The following is an 11,689-nucleotide window of genomic DNA, read 5'->3' on the forward strand; positions in this document are numbered from 1 at the left end:
GAAGTTATGTGAAAGAGAAAAGGCACATTCGGAAAAGCCAAACTATAACAATTCTCAGTTTATAATCTTAATTGCTCCCAACAGTAAAAGACTTGTCATGATCAGTTCTTCACCCAAATTCAAATTACCCTCCAGGCACAAATTTGGGAAGAAAAAAATATCATTAATGTAATGCAGTGTTTGTCACACAATATTTCACAAGCCTACCATTAGTCTTTACTGAACTCCCAGCCACAACACTGCTCATTATTCAGCCCTGAACTAGTTTCTTATCCAGTTACTCCCATGTGAGATTTTAAAATGTTGTACATTTTCTAACCATTCCCCATTTTTTAAATGTACAAAAACACAAATTATATTGCTTTTCAAAACTTCAACAAACCTCGCAATAACAGTTTTCCAGTTTGGATGAGTGTTTTGATGACATGCCCTCTTCTCATTGTTACCATCAGGCAGGAGGTACACAGGAACAGCTTCTTCCCCTCTGCCATCCAATTTCTAAATGGACATTGAACTCATGAACACGACCTCACTACTTTTTCTTAATTTCTGGTTTTGCATTATTTATTTTAAACTTAACTATTTATATACTTACTGCAATTCACTTTTATATACATCATGCATTGCATTGTCCTGCTGCCACAAAGTTAACAAATTTCATTACATATGCCAGTGATTCTGACTTGCACACACGTTGACTTTCACCTGACAATCTAGTGTCAATTGCAATCCTTTCTAATAGTGTCATGGAGCAACATTGCACAGAAACAGGTCCTTTGGCTCAATTAGTCTGTGCCAATTCATTAATATGCCTAGTCTCATCAACCTGCAACCGGACCACAGCCCTTCTTACCCCGCCCAGATATGCCCCATTCAAATTTCTTTTAAATGTTGAAATTGACCCTACATCCACCACTTCTGCTGGCAGATTGTTCCACACTCTCACCATCCTGAGTGAAGAAATTCCCCTTGAATATTTTACCTTTCACCCTTAAACCCATGCATGACCTCTAGCTGTAGTCTTGCACAACTTCAATGGAAAATGCCTGCGTTTATCCATCTATACCTTTTGCATACCTATCAAATCTGCTCTCAATCTTTTACGTTCTAGGGAATAAAGTCCAAACCTATTCAACCATTCCCTATAACTCAGGTCCAGCAACATCTGCAAATATGCTAATCCAGTTTACTACATCATCCAGATCATTACTCTAGATGACAAAGGACCAAGCACAGATCCCTATGGCACAAACCTGACACAGGCGTCTAACCCACTTCTGCCACGTCATTCAATCTAATGTGTTGTTTAAATACTGGGTTTTCGTGACATTTACAACTGAACTCTGCTCTCTTTTTTTTTAAAAAATTACTGACCCAGAGATACTACAATGGATTGCCTTCCACTTCTCCAGCCCAGTAAGGATTAGATTGAATTTTAGGAAAAACACCAAAAATACCTTTCTTTTACAGACTCCACAAAAAGCAGTGTTTCTTTTTATATTTTCTGGATCTGGGTGCCACAGGTAAAGCATCACTTATTACCCATCACTAACTGAATGAGTGATTTCTGTGGTATTTAAGAGGTAAACCACTTTGGTAGGTCAGGGGCCATTCACAGACCTAACTAGCATTAAGGCTGATTTATATTTGTGCGTCGCATCTACGCCGTAGGTATCGCATACCCTACATCATAGGGTGACGTGCACCTCTCCAGAAAAGTTACTCACGCATCGCGGTGACGCAGACCGCAACAACTGTGATCGGTCCGCTTGGTAGCATTGCATTTCCTCCTACGCATTTCCAGTTGCTTCTTCTCCGCCACGTCTGTAGGCTGTGCATACACTGATACGAAATAGATGAACCAAAACGTCAAATCTACCTGCCGACACGCGAAAATGTTGTGAAATGCGTTTCCTTGTCCATGTCTCTCACGAAGAAACTCAACACAGTGACATAGAAAACCCACCACCAACTAGCGTTTTGGCGCACACCAACACATACTGGCTACGGCGTAGCCCATATGCACAAGTATAAATCAGCGTTTAGACATATCCCTCGTTCACAAGTTCAGATGCATAAGGTCCCAGCAAAACTTATCAAATGCAGCAGTGATTGGATTAAAAAAACAAACTCATTTCACTATACAGTATTATAGCACAGAAACAGGCCTGTTAGTTCATCAAATCCATAAAAAACCCTATAAATCTGCTAGTCCCACTGACCTTGCACTCGGACCATAGCCCTCCTATCCAATTCTCTTAACTGTTGAAATCGAACCCATATCCACTACTTCTAGTGGCAGCTTGTTCCACACTTGCACCATCCCAAGATTGCTCCTCATGCCCCCTGCTTTCAATTACCCTACCTATACACTTCATAACTTCATACACTTCTATCAAATCTTCCCTCATTCTCTTACACTCCAGGGAATAAAGTACTAACCTATTCAATCTTTCCCTATAACTCAGGTCCTCAAGTCCGGGCAACACCCTTGTAAATTTTCTTTGTACTCTTTCAATCTTATTGACATCTTTTCTATAGGTAGGTGACCGATTCTGTACACAATACTCTCAATAAACTAGGTCAATTGCTCAGCTCAACTGTTAAAGGATATTATGAGGGGCAAAAACTTCAGAAGGTATACATAAGAGACTTGAGCATTACATCTTCTCAAAGATTTTGTGAAAAGCGTCAATGTTTGATACTTTCTCCGAATTAAACTATTCTCATAAAGTTGATCTGGCAAGCAGTTTGAAGACATTATGCAGCTTGAAGCTATTCTAAAAATACTGTTTCTGTAATGGATATTTGTCTCCAACCTAAATCTCAGCATCCTAAGGGACAAATTCTGCAGTTGCTAGTTATTATGCAAACACTTGTACATAAAAGATTTGAAGAACACATTAGCACATGAAGAGTGGCAGGACATACATTTTCATATTTTTCACTTAGTTGCACCTGCATCTTATTACTTGTATAACTGCTGCCAGTAACAGTGAGCAGTCCTTCAGATTTATGTACTATTTCAAGATCCTCCGCAAGGTATTTAACAAAATTCCAATCAAAATCCAATTAGTTGATTATGTGAAACTGCAAAGACCAGCAAAAATCCAGCAAAAGCACAAGAAATTAGCTAAAATGTAGATAGCTAATAGGCAAGGAGGTGGGGGTAGAGAAGAACAATTCCAAGTTGAGTGGCTGGGTTCTATGTTGGGAATGAATATTCATAGCACTTAGATCCCAAAGCACCAAATTTGAAACATCGAAAATTAAGATGAATTAAATCAGACACAACACAGGATGTCAAACATTCTTCAATCAATTGTGTTATTTACGGACAAATAGGGATCATTGGCCAACTGGAAAGATTATGATTTTTTTCTCTCAAATGTGATTTTTAGCAACTTTCTAATTTTAGCTTTATCTTGTACACTTGCACAAATAGGTCAATGATTTTAGTAACCCATATAATTTACACCCCTCACCAAACTCAAAAGCCTATTTTTCTCTGAAGTTTTGACACACATCAATGTTACCCTAATGTCACTTTGACATGCACACCATTTCATCCATTTTTAAAAACTCAAATTGAGATTCCCAGAGATTTTACTAAAGGGCCAGGACAATAAGTTTCAGTTTTCAATATTAAAAATAGTATAGTAAAAGCTCCAGAAAACATAGCCTACATAATATATGCTAGAGCCTTTTCAACTTCCTTCATAGTCACATAAACACTCAAACATTTGGGTCTATTAGATCAATCAGAACTGACTGAAGTGTGTCCAGTACAATATAGCAGCCATTTTAATTTGCCACAACAATCCTTAGTATAAAACATTTTCAGCATTTAGTCAGGAAGGGGCCTCTCTTTCACTAAACTGAAAGATAATTTCTGTTAACAGGGCTATTCTTCTTCGCTGCGTTTATATATTCAAATTTTACATTTTCTCCCATAACATTTTATCAGCTCCACCCTCATTCAATGAATAAGTGCTGTGCACAAAATCTTCCTGAAACTGTCTGCTATGGAATATACCAAACAGATCTTTTCCTCATAAATTGCAGATTTTATAGCTCACCACTAATCATATAATTCCACTGGAAATTAAATGAAATCAGCACTGTTTCATTTTTTTTTAAAGAGATACAGCACGAAACAGGCCCACCCAGGCCAACAAGCTGCACAACCCAGCAACCTACCGATTTAAGCCCAGCCTAATCACAGGACAACTTAACCTGCTAACTTTGGGCTGCAGAAGGAAACTGGAGCACCCAGAAATCCACCCACACACAGGACAGAACGTACAAACTTGCTTAGAGGATAGTGGAATTGATCGCTGACCCCCCCGAGTTGCAGTAATGTCATGCTAACCATTACTATACCGTGGAACCTCACTTAGTCATGTTCTCTAGATTTAAAGAATATTTTGCACTGGGTGACAAAAGGTCATTGATTCTTGGAGGAAAGGATATTTCCACATAAATATTAAGCAGGCTGGGTCTATTCTAACTGGAGTTTGCAATAAATGATCCTATTGAAAGATAAGATTCGGAGAGGATACTTCCTGCTATGGGGAAGCTTCATGATTTAAGGGAGAAATCTGGTAAAACCTATTTCATGATGAATGATAATCTTTTGAATCCTCTTCCAAGAGAACTGTAGGGATTGAGAATATCGTCTATACTAAGCCAAACAAATATTAGGAATTTTGGAGAGCTAAACCCACAATTCTATTTATAATTAGGATAAAGTGATATAAAATGCAAGTCAAATTTGCATTTTAATTCAGAGAACATTTTTGGGTTACTTTCTGCAAATGCAACCAATTCTCATGTAAACTTAAAGCAACAGGCAGAACAAGCACCCAACATTCCCAAACTGCAGTGGAAAGCACACTGGTTGAGCAGCTCAAATCAAGCATCAAATACAGTTTATAACAAACTCACGTTTGACCAGAACCATGAGCAGTGGATACAAGTGCTGCTACTGCTTTTCAATGTAAGTCAAATGTTTTCCATCTCAGCTCTCATTGAAACACAAGCCCAAAACCGCTACTGATGTTCCTTCATGACAGATTCATTAGCTGTTCTGCACAAGACCCTAGACATTTGACCCTTCCTGCAGTATACTGGTTAACTGCTTACTGGTCATCTTTAGCTTCAGTGTCAGAAAAATCACAATTTGGCACAAAGACAGTGAGCATCTCCAAGTAGAATCTAAAATGTACTCTGGAGCTCTCATTTACAGCATTCTGGGACAGAATAATTGTCAACTGCAAACATTTCTACCTATCGTCTTCAAGTTCAAATTTAATTGTCACTCAACCATTCTTAAATACCCATGAACACAACCAAATGAAACCAAGTTCCTCCGGGAGCAAGGTGCAAAAAACAGCACCAACAGTCACACTCAGCACAAAGCACATACAAGACAGCAGTGAACATACAATCACAGACAAAAAATAATCTAGCCCAAGTCCGGGAGTGTCATGTCCTGCAGATGGATGGTGCATGAATGTTGTCAATAACAACAAGCCCACAGCAGTCCAATCAAGTTATCACAACTAAAAACCAAACACATTCAGACTTGTATTACAATGACACGTTTCAAATGCAAGACTAAGTTACAAGCAATTTAGAACTTTTGAAATTTAATCTCTGATGTATTTAAGAAATGTCAGATTAAACCAACTCCTAAGTCCATGCATTTATATATAAGAGGTCTTCAATTGAACACAAATATCTTTATGTGCTGCTTTGGAAACAGAACTATCCTGATATAGAACATCACTTTTACCTGAGCTTGAATAGTTTGTATTTCACACTCAGATTTACCCACTCACCTTATTCCACAACTTCTTAAAAGCAACAATTCATGAAGTAACTATTACATTATCTTTTCTAACATTCCCACTCAGCTCAGTCATAACCAATGTTAATGAACAAATCAGTGTTTCATCCCCAAATGTGTGTGAAACAAACATCCCACAAACAAGTGCTGGAAGTAGCATCAATGCTGCTTAATTACATTTCCTCATATACACAACTTCTTTGAGACTGTTAATGGATGTACAACACTTATACACTACTACTCACAGCCACACTCAATGAGGGCATAGTAGACTTGACGGCAAAGAAAGGATGTCTAAAGGCAAACAAACAATAGTAGCAGGCAAGTGGTGAGGACAGATGGTTTCAAAGTAAAGCAATGAAAATTTTCACCATTTAGAGCTTTTGGGAAAGCCGCTAGTTTTGGAGAGAAGTGTTTATGTGCTAGGTGGAAAAGCAAATACCACTGAAAGATTTGTGGAGGAAGGCACAGCTCCTAATCTGCTCTACCATTCAAATGATAACCACCTTTACACCATTTTCCCCACATCCCTCCTACATCCAAAAAATGTATTAATGTTTTTGAAAGTAATCACTGATCGAGAATCCAAACATATCTGGAGTATGACATTCCAGAATCCCCACCCCAATTCAAGAAATGTCTCATTTGCCTGAAATGTCCATTGATAATTCCTTCCAAAACGCAGGAGGACATTAAGTTGGGTCTTGAATCACATCTTAACCAAAGGATCACTAATTTCCTTCCCTGAAGGATGTGCAGAAATCAGAACATGCAGTTTAGCTCCAAGATAGGCAACAGCAAGCTGGTGTTGCACACGTCTTCACTGAAACTACCTTCATTTTAAAAATTCATTTAACCACCCAAATTTAAATTCATCAACTGCTTTGATCTGACTCAAACATGTCTTTGGATCAACAGTTTCAACCATTGAGGCTGCCTCTTCAGTTATGACCAACTCCACACATTCACATTTCAAGTAGTGTTTTTATTATATAAAAAATGCTGGCAACCCAGAGGGACTGAAAGGAAGAACAAAAGGTAAAACCAGAAAGGAAGGAAAGATGAACTGATAGAAGTTTCAAAAGCAAAGCAGCAACAGCCACAATACAAGACATCTAAGTATGCATGGGAATTCCTGCTAAATATTTCTGGTGTTTTGTTTTTCTTCCATAGTTATAGCCCCTATTGTTTTGATTTTGAATTAAACACAAATATGAGACATTTGAAACTTGGGGAAGTGCTCTAATAGCTATCTTTCAAAGCGCAATATTATAGCCTCCAGGTTCAAATGAATTAATAAATACAGATAATAGTTGTTGCGCCCATAGATATCCATTTACTTGTCACATTACCATCGTCTTTTGCTTTGCACCACTATCTCTCATCACTTAATCTCTCCTGTCTCCAGCACTAACACCCCTTTGTTTTCTTCCCTTCGCCCGCTCTTCACTTCTTCATCGCTGTTTTGCGATTTGACAAAAAATCATGGACGTTTTCCCATGCTGCCGAACAGTTATTTCTAACATTTTATTTTTATTTCAGACCTTGATCATCTGCAGCATTTCACTTCTTGCGCGCTAACAAGGTGTAAACAGCTTTGAAAAACAATTGTGCATTGCTTTAGGAATTAAATATTTCATTCAACACAATACAGCCTCGAAACAAAAGCAAATGAAAGGCAGCACCAACACAATTCTCCTGCAATCGTTTGCTAGTCTCCCCACTGCAGGAGACACCCTGGTGTAGTAATCCGGAGGATGCGGTAGTTTAATCTGAATTAAACCGTTTAGGGCAGGTTGCCCTTCGGGTTATTGAAGAAAACAGATAAAAAGTGAAGCTCAGTGAGCGGTTGGAAGTGAGGTGTGTGCCCAGGACTACAGCTAGGCCAACCCCCCGCCCCCCAGCCTGTCCCCCCGCCTCCCGTGCTGCAGGCCACACACACCCCTTTGTTGTGGCCGAGTCCCGCCCGTGTCCCCCCCGTCATTACCTCCTCCGCTGCGGGTCGCCGTACAGTGGGGCCCGACTCTGTGCTCCAGGTGCTCGGGGCCGAAGCCACCGTGCTCCGGGGAGCCTCGGCTTTGTGGTGCCGACACACGAGGTGAAGCGGCCGGGAGCACGGCCGCATCCTACGCCGCCAGGCCCCGGGGCGGCGGGAGGCGGCACCCCTCCGAGCGAGGAGTGGGGAGGGGGGAAGGAGCCAGTTACAGGCGTTGTTGGCCTAGGGGAGAGCGCGGTCAGCCGGGCATGATGTGAAGGAAGTGAACGAGGGAGAGCGCGGGTGGGCGAGCACCGTCCCAGGCTCAGATACTAACCATGGGCAAAATGGCCGGCGGACCCACTCCGGAAACGGAAAATGGCCGCCTCGCTCTAACCCCGCCCCTCGTGTTGACGTCTAGGGCGTGGCTGGCCAATCGCAATTCAGTTTGTCGGGCGCACGTGATTACGACCCGGGGTATATATATCGCTTGGAGTATTTGACGATGGGAAAAGTGCCAAAGCGATTTACGGCTGGTATTGAGGGTCGTGACTGGGCATGCGCCGTCTTTACCCGGCTTTTAAATCCGCGCATGCGTCCGGCTGCCGGCTGGATTCGCGGTGGCTGCTGTGGTCCTGAGGATGGAGTCGACGGACGGGCCTCTGGTGACAGGCAGTTGGCCACATCGGGTCTGTGGCGGCTCCGAGTCCAGCAATGTTACCCAGCCCTTTGACTTCCCCTTTAGTATGAGGATGTGACCATTCGGCCCTTTCACACAATTCAAACCCACGGTCGTTTGTACCATGTGTACCACTGAAAGCACCCAATATGGATGTATAATGGCTCAGTCCGGCAACTTAGTCTGTGGCCACAAGGAACTGCAGAGAGTTGTGTACAGGAATTACCACATCACTGGAATCACCTCCATGGACTCTGTCTGCACTCCCCAATGCCTCCATAAGACAGCCAGACCCTCTCATCCCGGGCCTCCCACTTTGCAGGAATCTGTCATTAAGGACCACCATTGTCAAGATCTTACACCCTTCTCATTGCTACCGTCAGGTAAGAGGTACAGAAGCCTGAAGGCACTTCAGGAACAGCTTCTCCTCTGCTATCAGATTTCAAAGCTGATGAGCCCATGATCACCACCTCATTATTTTCCCCTCTATTTTGCATTATTTATAATTTATACTTACTGTAACATAGTTTTGTTTATTATTATGTATTGCTATGTACTGCTGCCACAAAACAACAAATTTCACAACACGAGGAAATCTGCAGATGCTGGAAATTCAAGCAACACACACAAAATGATGGTGGAACGCAGCAGGCAAGGCAGCACCTATAGGGAGAAGCACTGTCAATGTTTTAACAGTGTCAACAGTGTTTCTCCCTATAGGTGCTGCCTGGCCTGCTAAATTTCACAACCTATGCCTGTGATATTAAACTTGATTCTGATTTCCATTTCCCATTGGGAGATACAAAGGCCTGAAAGTATATATCACCAGGGTCAAGGACAGCTTCCATCAGGTTAAATGGCACTTTCACACACTGACTTTCCAATCTACCTCTGTGGCTCTTTAGAAACATAGAAAGCCTACAGCACAATATGGGCCCTTCTGCCCACAAAGCTGTGCTGAGCATGTCCTTATCTAAGAAATTATCTAGGGTTACCCATAGCCCTCTATTTTTCTAAGCTCCATGTACCTATCCAGGAGTCTCTTAAAAGACACTATTGTTTCCACCTCCACCACTGCCACTGGCAGCCCATTCCATACACTAGCCACTCTCTGCATAAAAAAAACTTACCCCATCTCCTCTGTACCTACTTCCAAGCACCTTAAAACTGTTCCCTCTCGTCTTAGCCATTTCGGCACTAGGGAAAAGCTTCTGATTATCCACCCAATCAATGCCTCTCATTATCTTATACACCTCTATCAGGTCACCTCTCATCCTCTATCACTCCAAGGAGAAAAGGCCGAGTTCCCTCAACTTATTCTCATAAGGCATGCTTCCCAATCCAGGCAACATCCTTGTAAATCTCTGCACCCTTTCTATGGTTTCCACATCCTTCCTGTAGTGAGGTGACCAGAACTAAGCACAGTACTCCAAGTAGGGTCTGACCAGGGTCCTATACAGCTGCAACAATACCTCTTGGCTCTTAAACAATCCCACAGTTGATGAAGGCCAATGCACCATATGCCTTCTTAACCACAGAGTCAAACTGCACAGTTGCTTTGAGCGTCCTATGGACTCAGACCCCAAGATCCCTCTGATCCTCAATACTGCCAAGAGTCCTACCATTAATGCTATATCCTGCCGTCATATTTGACCTACCAAAATGAACCACTTCAGACTTATCTGGGTTGAACTCCATCTGCCACTTCTCAGCCCAGTTTTGCATCCTATCAATGTCCCGCTGATCCTCTGACAGCCCTCCACACTATCCACAACACCTCCAACCTTTGTGTCATCAGTAAATTTACTAACCCATCCCTCCATTTCCTCATCCAGGTCATTTGTAGAGTAGCGGATTCTAGAACAGATCCCTGAGGCACACCGCTGGTGACCGACCTCCATGCAGAATATGACCAGTCTACATCCACTCTTTGCCTTCTGTGGGAAAGCCAGTTCTGGATCCACAAAGCAATGTCCCCTTGGATCCTGTACCTCCTTTCACTACACATTCTCTGTAATCGCATACATGTACATTGCACTCAGCATATGTATGTGATGAAAGATAAAGATTAGCTTTATTTATCAAGTGTACATCAAAACATACAGTTAAATGCATCTTTTGTGTCAGTGGCCAATACAGTCCAAGGATGTGCTGGGGGCGGCAAGCTTCACCTCACCTCCAATGCCAACAGCTTACTAACTGTAACTGGTACATCTTTGGAATGTGGGAGGAAGCCAGAGTACCTGGAGGGACCCCATACGGTCCCAGGGAGAATGTACAGAATGTTGGGTATTGAACCCACACTGGTTGCGTTAACCATTACATTACCATGCCTCCCTATTTCGCATATGTCTGTTGTTTTCTCAATCAACTGCTGTGGGCTACAGACCTGTAGAACAGTCATAATTATCTTTAGCAATCCCCTTCTTTGTTACACACATTTGCCTCATGACTTCATCTTCAGGTGTTAGATTCCTCAGAATCAGCCTTCACAGTCCTCTGACAAGAGAAATATCTTCAGATGCTGGAAATCTGAGCAACACACACAAAATGCTGGAGGAACTCAGCAGTCAAGGCAGCACCTATGGAAAGAAGTACAGTTGATGTTTCGGGCCGAAACCCTTTGGCAGGACTGGAGAAAAAAAGCTGAGGGGTAGATTTAAAAGTTGGGGGGTGGGGAGAGAGAAAGACCTGCTGTGACAGTCCATGGATTTGTAATATACAAGTAGTAGGGTGGAATGAGGTGTATTACAAAGCTACTGACTCTCACAGTTACTTGGACTACACCTTGTTCCACCCTGTTACTTGTACAAATGCCACCCCTTTTTCTCAATTCCTCTGTCTCTGCTGCATTTGCTCTCAGGATGAGGCTTTTCATTCTACCACAATGGAAGTGTCCTCATTTTTCAAAGAAAGGGGCTTCCCTTCCTCCACCATTAACACTGTCCTCAACTGCATCTCTTCCATTTCACGCACATCTGCTCTTACCCCATCCCCCCCCACCACCCTACCAGGGATAGAGTTCGTCTTGTCCTCACCTACCACCTCACCAGTCTCCACTTCGAGCACATCATTCTCCAAAACGTCTGTCATCTCCCATGGGATCCCACCACCAATCACATCTTTCGCTCCCTCCACTTTCTGCTGAGATTGCTCCCTATGTGACTTCATTGTCCATTTGTCC

General features: G+C 42.3%; 1 protein-coding gene across 15 annotated transcripts in view; it reads right to left on the reverse strand.

The window, feature by feature from the left end:
* The window catches only part of LOC132407464 (zinc finger protein 618-like), a 110,493-nt gene extending 102,263 nt beyond the window's left edge, over window positions 1–8,230 (reverse strand). For 6 of the 15 annotated variants that reach the window (XM_059994025.1, XM_059994022.1, XM_059994024.1 and 3 more), the window contains exon 1: window positions 7,839–7,891. The gene's annotated coding sequence lies outside the window, so the exon portion shown is untranslated. The other 9 variants (XM_059994013.1, XM_059994015.1, XM_059994011.1 and 6 more) reach the window with 6 other exon arrangements.
* Window positions 8,231–11,689: the final 3,459 nt, after the last annotated feature.

The sequence above is a fragment of the Hypanus sabinus genome, chromosome 18 (assembly GCF_030144855.1).
Source record: "Hypanus sabinus isolate sHypSab1 chromosome 18, sHypSab1.hap1, whole genome shotgun sequence".
NCBI classification, from domain to species: Eukaryota; Metazoa; Chordata; class Chondrichthyes; order Myliobatiformes; family Dasyatidae; genus Hypanus; species Hypanus sabinus.